Source organism: Lithobates pipiens, unplaced genomic scaffold (assembly GCF_037356315.1).
Source record: "Lithobates pipiens isolate NorthernLeopardFrog02 unplaced genomic scaffold, aLitPip1_a1.2 Scaffold_10, whole genome shotgun sequence".
In the NCBI taxonomy this organism is placed as follows: Eukaryota; Metazoa; Chordata; class Amphibia; order Anura; family Ranidae; genus Lithobates; species Lithobates pipiens.
In genome coordinates this window covers 81,365,388-81,378,145 of record NW_027507686.1, presented here as the reverse complement: position 1 = coordinate 81,378,145, position 12,758 = coordinate 81,365,388, and the positions used below count along the sequence as shown (strand labels likewise).

Genomic DNA, 12,758 nt, shown 5'->3' with positions numbered 1-12,758 from the left:
TAACGCATTTGTTCCAGTGCATTTTTAATGCATTTCTGTGTGCATCCCAGATGCTCTTTTTTTCCAGTTTTTTTTTTTTTACTGTAGTTCGGTCCAGTGTATTTTTGAAGTGTTTTACTGCGCTCCAGTACAATCCAGTGCAGGAAAAATGCAGCATGTTTTACTTTTTTTTCTGCACCTGGAAAGCCCTGGAACTGTTCGCACTGGTGTGAGTTATGCCATTGGAAACCATATAATCTACTTTTTATACATTTTTGATGGAAAAAAAGTAGTATCATTTATATTGTGTTAGGGTGTTTATTATTATTTTTTTTGTGGGGGGTTATTGGTTAATTTTATTTATCATTACTAAGTATTAATTTACTGAATTTATTATTTATGATTTTTATTTGTTCTATTATTAGTAGTAATAGTATTAACACCCTAACAAAACATAACCCTAACCCCAACTCCTAACCTAACCTTAGCTCTAACCCCCTTACCTGAACGGAAAAAAAAAAAAAAAAAAAAAGAATAAGAACATTTAAAAAAGCTAAAAAAACAATGAATGATGCAACAGATAATAGTATTCTCTATTGGCCAAAAAGAAAAACGATGTATTAAACCGTGCCAGTTGCTCATAAAAAAAAGCACCAAACACTCAAAAGACGCTACACTCAGGTGTGAATGCAGCCTAAAAGAAACCCAGGCAAGAACTTTCAAAATTGCTGTCAGAATCATTCAAATATCAATGTACTTTAATGGAAGTTCCTCCTAGTGTGGCTGTTAATGCACTGAGGTGAGAGCTCCTAAAATAACATTCGGAAACTACCATACATCCATCCATCCATCCAGCGTTAACCCTCTCTTCTTGTGGGTGCGTCCGATTACTGTCAGTGCTGGCCAACCTCTTTTGCCCCTATTCTTAACTTCCTTACATAACCTTTTATATAGCAGTCATGTGAGGAATAAAGCAGAATACTCTAGGGTAGGTGGAACTAATCCTTGCTTGTTTACTGTCCTTAATACTTTGACAGGAAAAAAGGGCGGACTGTGAGCAAAGCGAGTAATAAAATACCCTTGGAATGCCCAGTGGAAGAAATAGTGCCCCATTGTTGGGTGTCAGTGGGAGGAATGGTGCCTCAAGGGCTACATAAAAAAGGCAAGCAAAGCGCCACATCCAGCCCCCATGCCATAGTTTGGAGACCACTGCTGTAGAGTGTCAGTTGAGTGATAGCTTGGAATTTTCTGGGGCTGACAATATCAGATCAAAGATGGTGGTCCCCAGCAGCAGCCTCAGTGTTTTTAGATGTCTACACAAGGGAGGATTTATCAGGTAAAGTACATCCCTAAAATATGTTAAATGCGCATGTCATTTATGGATAGATTGCTGTTAAAATAAACAGGGTCTTGCTAAAGATTACGTAAACCCTTAAGGGATCGTTCAGACTTGTGCACTGTGGTAAAACACACTGCACAAAAATGCCAATGCATCCCACATGCTGTGTGTTGTAGGTCAGGGAATTTCTAAAAAGGGATCATATGCAGTTTTTGAATGACCTGAACTTTGGACAAAGCATAAATAAATCTTATGCAGAGTCTTCCTCTCTAGACTAAATCATCCACTTTCAGTGCCTCCTCAAAATCTCCATTAGCAGGGTCCTGGGATGCAGACTTCATATCCCAGCTGCTACACTGAGGATTGGTCACCTCATTATTCCTCTGCAGCAGGGTAGCAGTGACATCAGAACAAATGAAGAGCTTGCCTAACTTAGCTAGTCCTCCCTTTCCTCAACTCTGCCCGCCCTATTTTTTGTGGCCCTGTGAAGACCCAAGTCTCTTTACATCTTCCGCTCCATAGGAGGTTAATGGAGGGTCTAACTGGGTGCACTTGAAAAACAGAAAGACGGACCCGATCAGACCGATAATGTAAAAAAGAGGACTACAGCTGCTTTCACACTAATGCAATGCAGTTGGATTTCTATAGACATCTGTACTGCAACCCGCACAGATGTCTCTGAAATTGCCCCCGAAGTCGGGACTGACATGTGGGAATGAAATCATGCAAGTTCTGCTGAACTCGCACAATTTCATTCCCGCTGTCAGTTTGAACCAGGGCTTAAACACAAATTTCACTTCATTCAGGAATCACCCTGCAGGTATCACCAGCTTTTTTCGTTCCAAGCGGAGTGCATTTGGCATCACTCCGCCTGTGACTGGAGCCGGCGCTATACAGGAAGCATCGCCTTATGTGGCTCTGCTCCTTCCACAGCCGCATGTTTCTTCTACCGCTGACTGCATTCTCAACACTGCATCCGCAATCTGGGCTTGCCAACTCACTATCCCAGAGCAGGAGGTCACATCAGAGGGCCCTGCATGCCACCAGTTGGGCAACCCAGACTTACAGTAAAATCCTTTTCATGGAGTAAATTGTGATTCTAAACGCAAAAAGGATTTTTACCTTAAAGGATAAGTTCACCTTTGTAAATAAATGGCAAATTATTTTTTATTAAGAGCTTGAAAAGCATTGCACCCACGATCAGTAGATTGTGGGTGCAATGCAAGGCTCCTGCAGACTGTCTGCTCATGCCTCATACGAGCAGGCAGTTATTGAGGTAGTAGTTCTCCCATTCACAAGACTCTAAATGAATGAAACAGCCAGGTGGGCGGGGTTTTTTAAGTTGCGACAGCGCATGCAGGGAGAAGATCCCCAGCCCCCTGTCACAATGGGGACATGGGTGTAATATGTTATGAAAAAGGTAAACTTAGCCTTTAATTAAGGTTAAAAAATAATAAAAATAAAGAAGACCAGACGCCAACTCTTCTCTTCCTGCATTTTTGGGCTTCAACAGAAAAGGGGCCATTGGCTCTCCCTGCTGCCAATCAAATCCTGTGAAGAGGGCAAAGCCATTCTGTGCATGTCTATATAGGCACACAGCCCGGCTCAGGATTGAGCCTTTAGGAGTGCCCCTATAGCAAGCAGCTTGCTATGGGAACACTGAGAAAAGAAGGAATCAAGGATTGCTAGAGAGAAACCCCAGAAGAGGAGTTTCAAGGCCATTTTGTGTGTTACTATTGCACAGAGCAGGTAAGTATTGTTATTCAAATAAAAAAATTAAAAAACACACACAACACTTTACAATTACATGAAGAGATATAGGTAAAATAGTTCTACTGAATCTGGGTTGGACGGCTGTGCAGTCGAGAGGTCCAGCATTGCAGGAATTTAAGTACAGTATGTGTATAAGAAGATAAGCTTCCTCTGGTGATAAAGGCCTTTGCACTGAGAGGGTATCCAGGACTCATCCACAGCCCATCCGGATGGCAGCTGTTGCGGGAACCTTTCAGACCAGCAAGAGGAAAGGCTTTCCCTAACATCAGGGACGAGAATGAGTCACTAGGCCAGAGCTAACCTGGTTCAGGTTGTGGCGGGCAAATACGATAGTTGGTCGAGGGTTGCTTTCTTGTCCCATGCAGCCATAATGTTGGAGTGAAATGTGGTAAAAAAATAAATAAAATAAAAAACTACTTTGAAAGGTCACCATCAAGTCCAGAATCCTCATGCAAAAAGGGTTAATTGGCTCCATGACTGCTGAGTACCAATGAGGGAGTTTGGAGTTTTTTGTGCGGAAGGACACCCCCAGAAGTGCTAGGTGGTGAGTTGGTTTGCAGTGTTAATTTCTGGAGGTTCAGGATCCCCACACAAATTCTTGCAGTTTTAACAGTTTGTTGGACATTGACTTTTGGGAGTACACAATAGAAGGAATTCCTTGTGAGCGAAAACAAGCAAGTACATGGGGCTAATACCTTGGTGATTACCCAAAGCTGCAGTGGACAGACCAAAAAGAGAGGGCAATGAATTGATGATATTGTGTGCCCACCACAAAGCACAGGAAATGTTGTCAGGAAGATAGGAACATGCAAGTAGGCACCCTTGATGTCCACAGAGGCCAGAATTCACCCAGATAATAGGAAGCAATGACTGACCTTTGTATCAGAGGGAAGGTGTTGAGAACCTTTGGATCCAGTATGGGGCGAATGTCCTCTTGCTACCAGAAAGGTGAACAGGTTTGAGTAGAAACTAGGGTTGCGCTGATATCAAGCATTTGCACATGTATCGGTACCCGTGCAAATGCTCCAATACTATAAACAGATACCTTCAGGCTCGGTTCTTTGAGCTGTCAGGGGAATTCCCCCGTTAGCATGAGCTGCAGGAAACGACAAAACAAAAAGGTGCACTGACCTAGTGCCTTATCCTAAGAACATATCTTTAGTAGGGCTGAAACAACTAATCGATAACTAATTGATTATGAAATTAATCTATTACTATTTTCATAATCGATTAATCGGCCTGTAACATAATGGGGTTAAAAAAAAACTAAAATGAGCCCTTTATAGTACAAAAATATAATCACTACTGTAAATATTACTTTCACTGTTCTACAGCAAAAATTGAACCCCTTCCAGTAGTGATTATCTGCTTTTTTTTTTGTACTATAAAGGGCTAATTCTAGTCTTTTTAACCCCATTATGTTACTAAACGTCTTAGACCTGCTTCACATCTATATGTTTATTGGTGCTTTTTGCAGAAACGCACTACAGTTCATTTACATGGTTTTCTATGGGACACCTTCATATCTGAAAGGGTCAGGGACTTTTAACGCGAAACGGTGCTTTTTTGGTTCAATGTACTTCAATGGAGAAGCTGCAGAAAAGCATGTAATGCATTTTTGCAGCAATTTGTGTTTTTTAATCTGCCCAAAAAAATGCAAAAAAACGCAAATTGCAGTAAAATCACGTGCGCAAAAATCAAAACACACAGCAAAAAACACTGCAGAAACAGATCAAAAGCAAAAACTGCATAGGTGTGTACCGAGCCTTATACTGGCCTCACCGATCAATTTTCAGGTGAGAATATTCAGATGAAAAATCTTTCTACATTTGCTGAATGAAAGAATTTTGTTTGAAATTTTCAGTTAATTTCTTAACAAAAACCACATACATTGTCTGAAAATTCCTTTGACCAATAAGTTTTCTATTATTTCAAAATTTTCCCATCACTGTGGTTGAAAATGAACGTCAATTTGACCCACTTTTTTTTTTTAAGGTTATTAACTGATTAATCGAAACAATAATCGGCCAACTAATCGATTATGAAAATAATCGTTAGTTGCAGCCCTAATCTTTAGTAATGAAAAAAGTGGTAAGTATTAAGTCAATTGTATCAAAGCTCATCACAAAAAACAGCACCATCCAGTCCACAGTACATCATAACTTGTGATAGGACAAAAGCATATCCAATAGGCTAACGTGCTTTGGGGACTAGCCTTCTTTCTCAGAGCCCTCTGCACGCCCGCTGCCTTAGCCAACTAGGGGAAGTCCAAAGTACTTAAAGAGGAAGTAAACCCTGATGAGTTTACTTCCTCTTTTTTTCCCTGCAAAGGTAAAGCATAATGGACTATTATGCATCGCATAGTAGCCCATTATGTGTCACTTACCTGACACAGGAGCCAGCGAAGTTGCGCTGTCCCCTGTGGTCCGCCGCATCCATCTTGCTGGTGGCGTCTCGCAGCTCCGCCGCTGTCATTCGGCGAAGCCGCGATGACGTCACTCCCGCGCATGCGCACGGGAGACGACAAATGCGGCAGCTCCATTCTTGGAACTGCTGCGTTCAGTGCGCCTGCGCGCCGCCCGTTTTCGGGCAAATATCTCCTAAACCATATAGGTTTAGGAGATATTGCTTGGACCTACAGGTAAGCCTTAATCTAGGCTTACCTGTAGGTCAAAGTGGTTTGTAAGGGTTTACAACCACTTTAAGCAAGGAAAGAAAGAAGAAGGCGCATGGCCTAGTGCATTAGCCTTGGTAGAAAGTTTAATCAAAAAGCAGAAATGAGTGGCGAACTCACATTTGGTATTTGGAATAGCATCACATTATTCTTCTAAAAGGTCATAAAACAGTACCCATATCTCATGGGATATTAGGGTGAACTGATTGGGTAACGTATTTTGAGGATTTTTCCTCTTCCACCATCCAATGTAATTGGTCACCCTATGGTGGGCCCCATCTATTGTACTATATTAGACTTGACTATATTGACAGATCTATCATATTTATCGGCGTACAACACACACTTTTTTCCCCTTAAAATCAGGGGAAATCGTGGGTGCGTGTTATACGCCGATCCCCCAACGATTGTGGGCCTCTTGGCAGCTCTCGCAGTCCTGCCGAGACACACAGGACATCCGCACTGTTTCTCGGTGGCGCCAATTTTAAACAGCAAGGCTGCAATGCGAGGCTGCAGGTGAACACTGATAAGGCTGCATTAATGGGCATTTTTTCCTTAAACTTCCCTCCTAAAAGTTTTTTCCTTAAACCTCCCTCCTAAACTTGGGGTGCGTGTTATACACCGATAAATACGGTATATATTTACATATGAGACAAAAGTACAGATTAACTCATCATGGGGGGGGTCGTGTCAATCCAGTCTCATTCTATAATCTTATAATCCTATGCAGTTTACACCTTTAGGGTCCTTTCACATGGGGCGGATCAGTTCTGATCCACCCCGTGGATATCCGTTTGCTCAGCGGGGATCACTCTGTCGATCCCCGCTGAGCAGGGAGATGACAGGTCCGTCTCTGCACACTGCGCAGGGACAGACCTGTCACAGCGCCGCTCTCCCCTATGGGAGATCGGATGACAACGAACCGCAGTGCCCGTCGTCACCCGATCCGATACGCAGACGGATGGAAAAATAGCTTTCCCGATCCGATACGCAGACGGATGGAAAAATAGCTTTTTCCTCCGTTACACTTTTTCGGATCGGAGCGGGTCGGATGTCAGCGGACATGTCACCGCTGACATCCGACGCTCCAGAGCTCTATGGAGCACCCGTTCAGGTCCGCCTGAAAAACTGACAGGCGGGCCTGAACGGAATGTCAGTGTGAAAGGGGCCTTAATTTACATTATCATATACACACTTTTAAAAAAAATTGCCTTGATCTGCTACTACATGGAGATCCAGGAGGACTGAAGGAACTGTTATAGATCCAGGGTCCTTGGACCAAACACTCAAGGACTGGTAGGTGGACATGGCTGGTTGACAGGTTGCAAGGCAGGATCCACAAGGCAGAATGAGACCTTGGAAATGACTTCTAGTCTTTTATCTATAGGGTCTTTAAAGGAGATGTATGGGGTTTATAAAAATAAATATCCATACTCACTTCTATGATCACACTGATGACTGCAAGTCACTGTCATGCTCCTCCAGTGCTCACTCGAGCGTCTGGTTGGAGAGGGGGCAGGTTGTAGCTAGCTTCAGATCTAAACCACATGTTGAGAGGCAGAGCCATCGGTCAATTGGCTGGGTGGATCCTGAAAATATTGCCGCAATTCTTTCCAGAGCCTGGAGCAGCTCTGCCACATCAGCTGACAGCAAGCAACAGTCTGCTATGGGCCAAATCCTGATCACAGGAGTGCAAGTGCACCCAGAGACCCACAAGAGCACTTTGGCCACACTGCTCTTTTAAACAATGATCTGTCCCTCCACAGGAACAGAGTCTTGTTGAGGCAGTAAATGGCCATATCAACTACAGGTATGGCCCACTTTTTAAGATTTTTTTTTTCAATAGGTGATTGTTGAGGAAAGAGTTTAGGAGTAAACACTCCTTAGGCATCCTTTAGCCACCTCTGAACATATTAAACTATCCTCAAAAGAGAATATAGCCGTACAGCTTTGACAGAATCCAATCTCTAGAAAGCAGCAGCAAATCCCCAGTGTCTCAATTACTCCACCATGCTCTCTGCTCTGCCCCTTCAGCACTCACTGGAGTGCCAGGCTGTTGGAGGGGCAGAAGTGGCTGGCTCAGTCTCTCAGCAGCATGCTGAGGGGCTGAGACAGCTGCCGGCAAGGAATCTAGGCGGATCCCAACTTTAGGCTGGGTTCACACTTGTGCAAATTTCCACATCCAATTCGCACAGTAGGAGGTTGTGACTGGCTCTCTATGGAGATGGTTCACACATCTCCACAGTGGATCCGATGCCCTGTGCATCTTATAGTCCAAATCTAGCCCAAAATCCAGGCTGAAATCAGACCTGAAAATGGTGAACAAGGGCACACCGGACTCCTGCTGCGAGCCGCTGTGTGCTCATATGTGAACCCAGCCTTAAAGTCAGGATCACTCCAGAGTCAGAAGTGGCTATGAGGTCATCCAACAGCTGATATTAGCCCACTGTTGACTGAATATGGGTCACAGGAGTGGACACAGAACTAAGTCTCTCCTGTAACCCACAGAGCTCTGACCCTACTTCTTTAAATGCATGTCTGTGTGCAGGAGATCATTATTGCTCCCCACCCCCTCAACCCAGAAGAGTGTAAATGTGTTCTCAGTTACGATCACACATGCTGGTGATAGGAAGCGAAACTTACTCCCAGAGGCAAGATGGCAGAGCAGAGAGGAATAGGCAGCATGGTTATACTTGATGGAAGAGGAAGGCTGGCACTGTGGCCACTCAGACCAGAGACACGGTCCACTGGTTATGACAAATTCATGGCCACTTCCGCAAGCCCTGAGCTTTCTCTATGACAGAATGTATTCTATACATCACTGGCTACCTAGGAGGGTCCACCTCTGACCTGTAGCTTAAGTACATGTCCTTGGCCTTTGAGGGGTCATTCACACATACGTGTATTTTCTGCTGGAAACAAAAAGGTTCTCACTGGCAGACCTAGAAGATCTTGTGTAAAGTAAAAGCTTAATATACTTGCATAGAACCTGCAGTTGTGTCCTACTTTTTTTTTGTGCAGGGATAATCGCAGTGTACATTTTTGTATCTAGATTTAGCTGGATGTATGGGCTCACTTATTACTATAGTGCTACATATGGATACACACAAAAACTAACCACATGTTCTCTTCTGCCCATGTGAATGAGCTTCAAAACTAAACAGATATCAGAAGCCATTTACAGGATCTGGGCTGTGGATTGTCCTGGCTCTGTGCACCATGAGGGGAATCAATCAAAACCACAGCAGTCCTAAGACCCCTTTTACACTGGAAGTGTTTTTCCAGGCGCTACAGCGCTAAAAATAGCGCCTGAAAAAAGCCTCAGCTGCAAACCCAGTGTAAAAGCCTGGCAGGGCGTCACACACGGGACCAGGTGAGTGTCTTTATTAAAAGTCAGCAGCTATACTTTTTGTAGCTGCTGACTTTTAATAAACTTAAAAATCAGTGGAACTGTGCTTTAAGTGAACACACAGAAGATAGCTGATTGGTTGCTATGCACAGTTGCTCCAGATTTTGATAATCACCCCACAATGAATATAAGCGGCGCATATTCATCACAATTGTATCCAACCACCTTGAATGAAGATAATGAAGGGTGCAGATAAATATAGAAATGAAGCAGAAGTTGAATGGATAATCGGTTTCAGAGGAGAAAACATTTCTATGGTAGTTATAATAACAACATCTACTGAGAATAGAACAAGCAGTATATATATATATATATACTTCCCTGACTGCAAATGAAGACGTGAGGAGTGTGTGGCATTTGCGCCCCCCCCCCCACATGAGGAGTGTGTGTGGCATTTGCGCCCCCCCCCGCGTGAGGAGTGTGTGTGGCATTTGACCCCCGCCCCCTTCCGCGTGAGGAGTGTGTGTGGCATTTGCCCTTCCGCGTAAGGAGTGTGAGTGGCATTTGCCCCCCACCCCCTTCCGCGTGAGAAGTGTGTGTGGCATTTGCCATCCTTCCGCGTGATGAGCGCGTGTGGCATTTGCCCCCCTTCCGCGTGATGAGCGCGTGTGGAATTTGCGCAGCCACCCCGCGCGCGGAGAGCGTGTGGCATTTGCGCAGCCACCCCGCGCGCGGAGAGCGTGTGGCATTTGCGCAGCCACCCCGCGCGCGGAGAGCGTGTGGCATTTGCGCAGCCACCCCGTGCGCGGAGAGCGTGTGGCATTTGCGCCTCCCCCCGCGCGCGGAGAGCGTGTGGCATTTGCGACTCCCCCCGCGCGCGGAGAGCGTGTGGCATTTGCGACTCCCCCCGCGCGGAGAGCGTGTGGCATTTGCGCCTCCCCCCCGCGCGCGGAGAGCGTGTGGCATTTGCGCCTCCCCCCCGCGCGCGGAGAGCGTGTGGCATTTGCGCCTCCCCCCCGCGCGCGGAGAGCGTGTGGCATTTGCGCCTCCCCCCCGCGCGCGGAGAGCGTGTGGCATTTGCGCCTCCCCCCCGCGCGCGGAGAGCGTGTGGCATTTGCGCCTCCCCCCCGCGCGCGGAGAGCGTGTGGCATTTGCGCCTCCCCCAGCCCCCGCGCGCGCGGAGAGCGTGTGGCATTTGCGCCTCCCCCAGCCCCCCCGCGGAGAGTGTGTGGCATTTGCGCCTCCCCCAGCCCCCCGCGGAGAGTGTGTGGCATTTGCGCGACCCCCCGCGCGTGGAGAGCGTGTGGCATTTGCGCCACCCCCCGCGCGCAGAGAGAGTGTGGCATTTGCGCCTCCCCCCGCGCGCAGAGAGCGTGTGGCATTTGCGCCTCCCCCCGCGCGCGGAGAGCGTGTGGCATTTGCGCCTCCCCCCCGCGCGCGGAGAGCGTGTGGCATTTGCGCCTCCCCCCGCGAAAGGAGAGCGTGTGGCATTTGCGCCTCCCCCCGCGAAAGGAGAGCGCGTGGCATTTGCGCCTCCCCCCGCGAAAGGAGAGCGCGTGGCATTTGCGCCTCCCCCAGCCCCCCGCGGAGAGTGTGTGGCATTTGCGCCTCCCCCAGCCCCCCCGCGGAGAGTGTGTGGCATTTGCGCCTCCCCCCCCCACGCGCGGAGAGTGTGTGGCATTTGCGCCTCCCCCCCACGCGCGGAGAGTGTGTGGCATTTGCGCCTCCCCCCCCACGTGCGGAGAGTGTGTGGCATTTGCGCCTCCCCCAGCCCCCCCGCGGAGAGTGTGTGGCATTTGCGCCTCCCCCAGCCCCCCCGCAGAGAGTGTGTGGCATTTGCGCCTCCCCCCGCGGAAAGTGTGTGGCATTTGCGCCTCCCCCCCGCGAAAAGTGTGTGGCATTTGCGCCTCCCCCCGCGGAAAGTGTGTGGCATTTGCGCCTCCCCCCGCGCGCAGAGAGTGTGGCATTTGCGCCTCCCCCCGCGCGCAGAGTGTGTGGCATTTGCGCCTCCCCCCCGCGCGCAGAGTGTGTGGCATTTGCGCCCCCCCCCCCGCGCGCAGAGAGTGTATGGCATTTGCGCCTCCCCCCCCGCGCGCAGTGTGTGGCATTTGCGCCTCCCCCCGCGCGCAGAGTGTGTGGCATTTGCGCCTCCCCCCCGCGCGCAGAGTGTGTGGCATTTGCGCCTCCCCCCCGCGCGCAGAGTGTGTGGCATTTGCGCCTCCCCCCCGCGCGCAGAGTGTGTGGCATTTGCGCCTCCCCCCCGCGCGCAGAGTGTGTGGCATTTGCGCCTCCCCCCACGCGCAGAGTGTGTGGCATTTGCGCCTCCCCCCCGCGCGCAGAGAGTGTGTGGCATTTGCGCCTCTTCCCCGCGCGCAGAGAGTGTGTGGCATTTACGCCTCTTCCCCGCGCGCAGAGAGTGTGTGGCATTTGCGTCTCCCCCCCGCGCGCGCAGAGAGTGTGTGTGTCTGTGTGGCATTTGCGCCTCCCCCCGCCCGAGGAGAGTGTGTGTGGCATTTGCGCCTCCCCCCGCCCGAGGAGTGTGTGACATTTGCGCCTCCCCCCCGTGCGCGAGGAGAGTGTGTGTGACATTTGCGCCTCCCCCCGCGGGGGGAGTGTGTGTGTGTGACATTTGCGCCTCCCCCCGCGCGCGAGGAGAGCGGGTGTGGCATTTGCGCCTCCCCCCGCGCGCGAGGAGAGCGGGTGTGGCATTTGCGCCCCCCCCCGCGCGCGAGGAGAGCGGGTGTGGCATTTGCGCCTCCCCCGCGCGCGAGGAGAGCAGCTGTGGCATTTGCGCCCCCCCCAGCGCAAGGAGTGTGTGTGGCATTTGCGCCTCCCCCGCGCAAGGAGAGTGAGAGAGTGTGTGTGTGTCATTTGCGCGCCCCCCCCCGCGCGCGAGGAGAGTGTGTGTGGCATTTGCGCCTCCCCCCCCGCGCGAGGAGAGTGTGTGTGGCATTTGCGCCTCCCCCCCGCGCGAGGAGAGTGTGTGTGGCATTTGCGCCTCCCCCCCGCGCGAGGAGTGTGTGTGGCATTTGCGCCTCCCCCCGCGCGAGGAGAGTGTGTGTGGCATTTGCGCGCCTCCCCCCGCGCGAGGAGAGTGTGTGGCATTTGCGCGCCTCCCCCCGCGCGCGGAGAGTGTGTGGCTTCTGCGCCGCCTCTCGCGCGCGCGCGGAGAGTGTGTGGCTTCTGCGCCGCCTCTCGCGCGCGCGCGGAGAGTGTGTGGCTTCTGCGCCGCCTCTCGCGCGCGCGCGGAGAGTGTGTGGCTTCTGCGCCGCCTCTCGCGCGCGCGCGGAGAGTGTGTGGCTTCTGCGCCGCCTCTCGCGCGCGCGCGCGCGGAGAGTGTGTGGCTTTTGCGCCGCCTCTCGCGCGCGCGCGCGCGGAGAGTGTGTGGCTTTTGCGCCGCCTCTCCCGCGCGCGCGCGCGGAGAGTGTGTGGCTTTTGCGCCGCCTCTCGCGCGCGCGCGCGGAGAGTGTGTGGCTTTTGCGCCGCCTCTCGCGCGCGCGCGCGAGAGTGTGTGGCTTTTGCGCCGCCTCTCGCGCGCGCGCGGAGAGTGTGTGGCTTTTGCGCCGCCTCTCGCGCGCGCGGAGAGTGTGTGGCTTTTGCGCCGCCTCTCGCGCGCGCGGAGAGTGTGTGGCTTTTGCGCCGCC

General features: G+C 50.3%; 1 protein-coding gene across 3 annotated transcripts in view; it reads right to left on the bottom strand.

Annotated features, from left to right (window-relative positions):
- SLC29A2 (solute carrier family 29 member 2) overlaps window positions 1–12,758 on the bottom strand; it is an 82,640-nt gene that overhangs the window by 64,641 nt on the left and 5,241 nt on the right. The gene's annotated exons all lie outside the window — the stretch shown is intronic.